The sequence below is a fragment of the Rhincodon typus genome, chromosome 14 (genome assembly GCF_021869965.1).
Source record: "Rhincodon typus isolate 14 chromosome 14, sRhiTyp1.1, whole genome shotgun sequence".
Classification (NCBI taxonomy): Eukaryota; Metazoa; Chordata; class Chondrichthyes; order Orectolobiformes; family Rhincodontidae; genus Rhincodon; species Rhincodon typus.
The window spans coordinates 2,979,748-2,986,048 of record NC_063345.1 but is presented as its reverse complement, the minus strand read 5'-3'; the positions used below and the strand labels follow the sequence as shown (position 1 = coordinate 2,986,048).

The window sequence follows — 6,301 nt, the reverse complement described above, 5'->3', positions numbered from 1 at the left end:
GATGTTTTTTTGGTGCTGTGCTGTAGAACTGATTCCATTACCAGCAAAGTACCTGTCAGTTGGTACACCTGGTGAGCTGGAGTAGAGGGTGCAAGGATGAAGGATATTAGAAGGAACATGGATTATCATGTGTTAATACTAAGGTGGCATTGTGTCAATATCTACCTTCACACCCAGCAGCCCCTGTGGCTGCCCCTAAACAGTTGCCAGGGCCAAATCCCCGATAACACTAATTAACATGAACAGGCCAGTTACTTTCTTTCAAGTTATATTTCAAAGTTGGGAATTTTAACAGCTCTGTGCTCCTAACTTCGGAACAATAGTTTGGACTAAGCACAGTCCAGCCAATGGTGCAGGTAGATTTTACTGAAGTTTTCTGCTTTTCAATGCTATCCCTGTAGAAGTAAATCCCAAGTTATTTGTTAACATTGCTTTTCTGGCTTGGTTGACCTGGGTGATTCCTTGCAGTGATTTGGGAATCTGTAATCCAATCATCTCATTGTGCTTTTATGTTTTAGTGAAGATCTGTAGCTTGGGCTGTGGCAGGAATTGTTGGTTGGTTCGCTGAGCTGACTGGTTTTCGTGCAAAAGTTCTGTCCCCCTTCTAGGTGACATTGTCAGTGCTGTGTAGCCTCCATTGTTCTGTTTCGTTCTGAATTTATCTGATCCAGTCTGTCATGGTGGGTAGTCCTGTTTCTGGTTTTGCTCTGTAGTGGTATGTCAATGGGGTCTGTTTCAACATGTTTGTTGCTGACAAAGCTCAGCAGGTCTGGCAGCATCTGTGAAGGAAAAAACAGAGTTAACGTTTCGGGTTCGGTGACCCTTCCTCAGAAGGGACCCTTCCTCCCCATATAAATTCAGAACGGAACAGAACAAGAGCGCTTCATTGGAGGATAGACAGTACTGAGGATGTTACCTAGAAGGGAGATGAAACATTTGCACAAAAACCAGTCAGCTCGGTGAACCGACCAACATCTCCGTCTCTTTGTGCTGCTATCCCATTGAGACTCTTTGTTCTGGAAAAGTGCACATGCTCCTTCTTCCTTTGATCAGGCTTACACTGTGACAACATTCTAAGGGTGAATCTAGCCTTTAGTAGTCTGCAAATTTTTGAAAGGTTCTCGAAAATTGATGCAGTCTAATGATTAACTATACTCCTCAATTAGAAGGTGTTTACCGATTTTTTTTTTTTATTTATTCATTTGTGGGATGTGCGTGTTGCTGGCTGGCCAGCATTTCTTGTCCATCCCTAGTTGCCTGTGAGAAGGTGGTGGTGAGCTGCCTTCTTGAACCGCTGCAGACCTCCTGCTGTGGGTTCACCCACAGTGCCCTCAGTGTGGGAATGTTATATTTCAGCTTCCCAAGTATGAACAGTTTGTAAAATGGTGAACAGTAACCTGAAGATGATCTCTCAGGAGCACCACCCCTTGCCAGTGGGGACTGGTAAAAGCGATCGGAACTTCAGTTTGATTTGGATCATATATTTTCCTTGGAGGTGACTGACTGGAGTGCGGAATCCTTTCCCAGAGAATGTGACTGATCGGGAGAAAGCCTCACCATTTAAAGGGAGTGTAGCTGAACATTTGAGGCAGATACAGGGCTGCAGAGAGGGAGCAGGGCAAGGGGGCTAGTCTTTGGAATCAGTATGACTCAACAGTGGCCACCTTTTCTCTGTAATATTCACAGGTTTGTGAAAAACCTGAACCGGGGGCAGCAAGCGTGGATTTCTGTCAACAGTCTCCAGATCATTGTTGGGGATTGCTGCTCTCAAACCTCCAGCTCATCAGGTAAGGAGTCCGTCTCTGTGCAGGGAAACTGGATGAAAACTTTACGGCTGCACATGACGTGGCTGACAGTGAAGAAGAGTATCTTGGGTCCCAGGAGGATATGAATGGATTGGTCAGGCGGGTAGATCGGTGCCAGATGGAACTTAACCCTGATAAATGTGAGGTGATGCATTTTGGAAGTAGTAGCAAAACAAGGGAGTACTCCATGAATGGCAGGATACTGGGAAGCTCAGAGGGATTTGCAGTATTTGCCCTCAGATCCCTGAAGGTGGTAGAGCAGGTTAATATAGTAATTAGGAAAACATACAGGACTCTTGCCTTTATCAGTCAAGGCATAGATTATAAGAGCAGGGAGGTTGTGTTGGAGCTGTACAGGACTTTGGTAAGGCCACAGCTGGAGTACTGTGTGTGGTCTGGTCCCCACACTATAGGAAGGATATGATAGCACTGGAGGGGATGCAGAGGGAGATTCACCAGGATGTTGGAATATTATATAAAAACTGAAAGAACTGTGGATGCTGTAAATCAGAAACAAAAACAGAAGTTGCTGGAAAAGCTCAGCAGGTCTGGCATCATCTGTTAAAAGAAATCAGTTAACGTTTCTGGTCCAGTTCTGAGGAATGGTCACCAGACCCGAAATGTTAACTCTGATTTCTCTTCACAGATGCTGCCAGGCCTGCTGAGCTTTTCCAGCAACTTCTATTTTTGTTCACCAGGGTGTTGCCTGGGATGGTGCATTTCAGCAATGAAGAGAGACTGGATAAGTTCGGATCATTTTCTTTGGAGCAGAGAAGATTGAAGAGGTATAAGATTATGAGGGGTATGGACAAGGTCAATAGAAAGCAGCTCAAGACCAAGGGATATAATTTTAAAGTGTAAGGCAGAAAGATTAGGGGGATTTGAGGAAAATCTTTTTTACACCCAGAGGGTGGTGGGGGTTTGGAATGTACTGCCTGGGAGGGCAGTCGAGGTGGGAAACCTCACAACCTTTAAAAGTACTTGGATAAGAACCGTCATAACATTCAAGGCTATGAGCCTAGAGCTGGAAAGTGAGAGTATGTAGGTAGTAGCGTACTTTCAGCATTACAAACATGATGGGCCAAAGGGCCTCTCCTGTCCAGTATGATTTTATGATGCTGCTCAATATATCATTACAATTCGGTTATAGACCAATATCTTTTATTTAAAGTAAACAAAATGAAAAACCTGTGTTGCAACAACCTAATGGTTTATTAATGGGGGAGTCGCCTCCTTACCAGGTCATAATACAGAGTTTCTAGACCACCCACAGCAGGTGCCTGTAGTTTATGAGCCAGACTTCCTGGAAACTTGCTTCCTCATTATTGTTGACCTCTAACCAGTTGATGAAACATGAAACTAGACACTAACAGTTTTCATGACAGTAAATTCATTCTCAGATGCAGCATAACAAATGTCTACTTCCTACCTACCATCACCATGTCCAGCAGTCTCTCTTTATAAGTGCTCCAAGTATTTAAGAAGTACAGGTAAAAGGTATTTTGAATTAACAATAGACTTAATATATGAGTGGCACAGTGGTTAGCACTGCTGCCTCACAGTGCCAGGGACCTGGTTTCGATTCCACCCTCAGGTGACTGCCTGTGTGGAGTTTTCACGTTCTCCCCGTGTCTGCGTGGGTTTCCTCCGGGTGCTCCGGTTTCCTCCCACAGTCCAAAGATGTGCAGGCTAGGTGGATTGGCCATGCTAAATTGCCCATAGTGTTCAGGGATGTGTAGATTAGGTGGATTATAGGGGGATGGGTCTGGGTCTGGGTCTGGGTGGGATGCTCTGAGGGTTTGTGTGGACATGTTGGGCCGAAGGGCCTGTTCACACACTATAGGGATTCTATGTTTGTGGTGTAGCGGTAGTTTCCCTACTCTGACTCAGGAGGTTCAAGTCCCACCTGCTCCAAGTGTATGTAATAACATCTCTTAGCAAGTTGATTTGCAAATATAAACTCAGTCCTTGAGGCACTATTGCTATCTCTGGATGAGAAGGTCTGGGTTCAATTCCCACTTGTTTCAGAGTCTGTCATAATATAGCTGAACAGATTGATTTAAATAACTAGGAGTAACATATGATGCAGGGCTCTTGTGGTACGGTGGTAGTGCCGCTACCTCTGAGCCAGGAGGCTCAGGTTCAGGTTCAAGTCTCACTTGCTCCAGAGGGTGGCCCTAACATGCCTGAACAGGCTGGAATCATGGAATCCCTATAGTGCAGAAAGTGGTCATTCAGCCCATTGAGAATTCACTGGTCCATTAGCCATGGGAAATGCAGGGTTACAGGGGTGGTGGGCCTGGGTGGGATGTTGTTCAGAGGTTTGGTGTAGACTCAATAGACTGTATTCCACACTGTAGGGATTCTATGATCTTATGACCCTCTGAAAAGCATCCCAGCCAGACCCAGCTCACTCACTCTAGCCCCATATTTCCCATGGCCAATCCACCTAACCTGCACATCTTCTGCACCCAGCAGAAATCCACACAGGCACAGGGAGAATGTGCAAACTCCATTCTCCAGAGGACACCAGAGGCTAGTGCTGTGAGGCAGCAGTGCTAACCACTGAGCCACTGTGACACCCATAAATCAATTAGGAAAATATCTAGAATTAGCATTCATTACATATCTACACATCAGAGAAGTTTATGGTTTATGTGTAAAAAGTACACCCTTCTGTTCTGTCTTCCAGGGTTGGATATTCATGAGATAAGAAAAGTCAATTCATCGCCCTGACCAGAGCAATCCAGGGGACCTAGCTCCTGGGACATTCGCCATATAGCAATCTTCTCTTTCCCCTCAAACAGCTTCACCATATCCAGGTTTCCTCTGTGTCGGAGGATCTTTACAGGTAGAATGTTGTTCCATGTGCACTTCATGACACTCGTCAGCAGGGACCAGTGAGCTTCCAATCCCATATATCATGGACGAGGTGAAAAGCAAGGTCACTGTGCGATAATTTGGCGAAGGATCTTGAAGGCGTCAATTTGTGAGCTTCGAGACAGCGGAGGAGTTTCACTGATGGAATGATGAGCAGAATCTTGACCTCTTATTGTCATTAAGTCAAAGACACACACACTGGGGGACAGTACATTGGCTGCTATGTTCTCCTGACTGAATTCACAGTGTACTGAAGGATGTGTGATATGGAGAAGAGGCTCCTGGTTTTGTAATTGCTGAGTATTTTATGTGTGGATGCGTGATCATTCTGAGGAAATGTTGTTCACGTAATCCATATTTTTAATCTTGTGTTACACAGTAAAACAATGTAAGTGTGTGAGCTCCATGTTTTTATCGATTAGACATGTTGACATTGTTGATGAACATTTATACATAATTGTGACGTTCACAAGGCTTCTTATGGAAGTATTTAGAATGTTGGTATGTTTTCATACTTTAATTTGTGTTTGCAGAGAAGGGATCAGGATTCCAGGGTTTCCCATTGGCCTTAAACCCATGCCCCATTACTTATTGTGTGAGAGATAGTAGGAACTGCAGATGCTGGAGAATCTGAGATAACACGGTGTGGAGCTGGATTGTTTGCTTGTGTTTTGGCAGCTCATGTCTGCTGTCTTGTTATGGCACTTTGTTTACTCCTTTTCTCCATTTGACTGCTCCCTTTTCGTTTTTGCCATTTCCTCCTGACGTCTCCAACTCCTTCTCACACCCCCTGCTGCTGATTTGCAGCTTGATTCACAGTTTCAACTCCACACTTTGGGCTCTCCCTCAACGGAGGTTGAGATGCCAAAATCTCCAATCGCGAGAACTGGTGGGGGAAATTGATGGGCAAGAAGGGTTCAATCCTGCTAAATATTAAATTAATATTTAAAACAACAGTAAAAGCTGAAGTCTGTTGGAAATGTAACCTCTATTTCTATCACCCTGGAGCATCAGAGGCTGAGGGATGACCTTATAGAGGTTTATAAAATCATGATGGGCACAGACAGGGTGAATAGCCAAGGTCTTTTCTCCATGGTAGGGGAGTCCAAAACTAGTGGGCATGGGTTTAAGGTGAGAGGGGCAAGATTTAAAAACAGTCTGAGGGGCAACTTTTTTCCCCATACAGGATGGTGCATGTATGGAATGGGCTGCCAGAGGAAGTGGTGGAGGCTGGTACAATTACAACATTTAAAAGGCATTTGGATGGGTATATGAATAGGAAGGGTTTAGAGGGATGTGGGCCAAATGCTGGCAAATGGGACTAGATCAGATTGGGATGTCTGGTCAGCATGGACGAGTTGGACTGAAGGGTCTGTTTCCATGCTTTATGACTGTATCACATCACATTGCTTCCTCTGAATCTCTGTGGTTAACCCGTGTGATTCATTGCATTGCACACATTACATTCACTGGGGCAGTACTGGAGAATATGTTTCTTACTCTTATTTGTTTCGTTCTCTCTCTTGCTGTTATAAACTTGGTGTCTTTGTCAATTCTACTTCACCTACATAGCACATAGACCTCCTGCATCCAGAGTCTTTGAATCTTCAGTTCTT

General features: G+C 44.6%; 1 long non-coding RNA gene across 1 annotated transcript; it reads left to right on the top strand.

Annotated features, from left to right (window-relative positions):
- Positions 1–1,677: 1,677 nt before the first annotated feature.
- On the top strand, positions 1,678–5,085 carry LOC125484859. The gene is made up of 2 exons (XR_007263671.1): positions 1,678–1,787; positions 4,498–5,085. It is a non-coding gene; the product is annotated as an uncharacterized LOC125484859 (long non-coding RNA).
- The last annotated feature ends 1,216 nt before the right edge of the window (positions 5,086–6,301 follow it).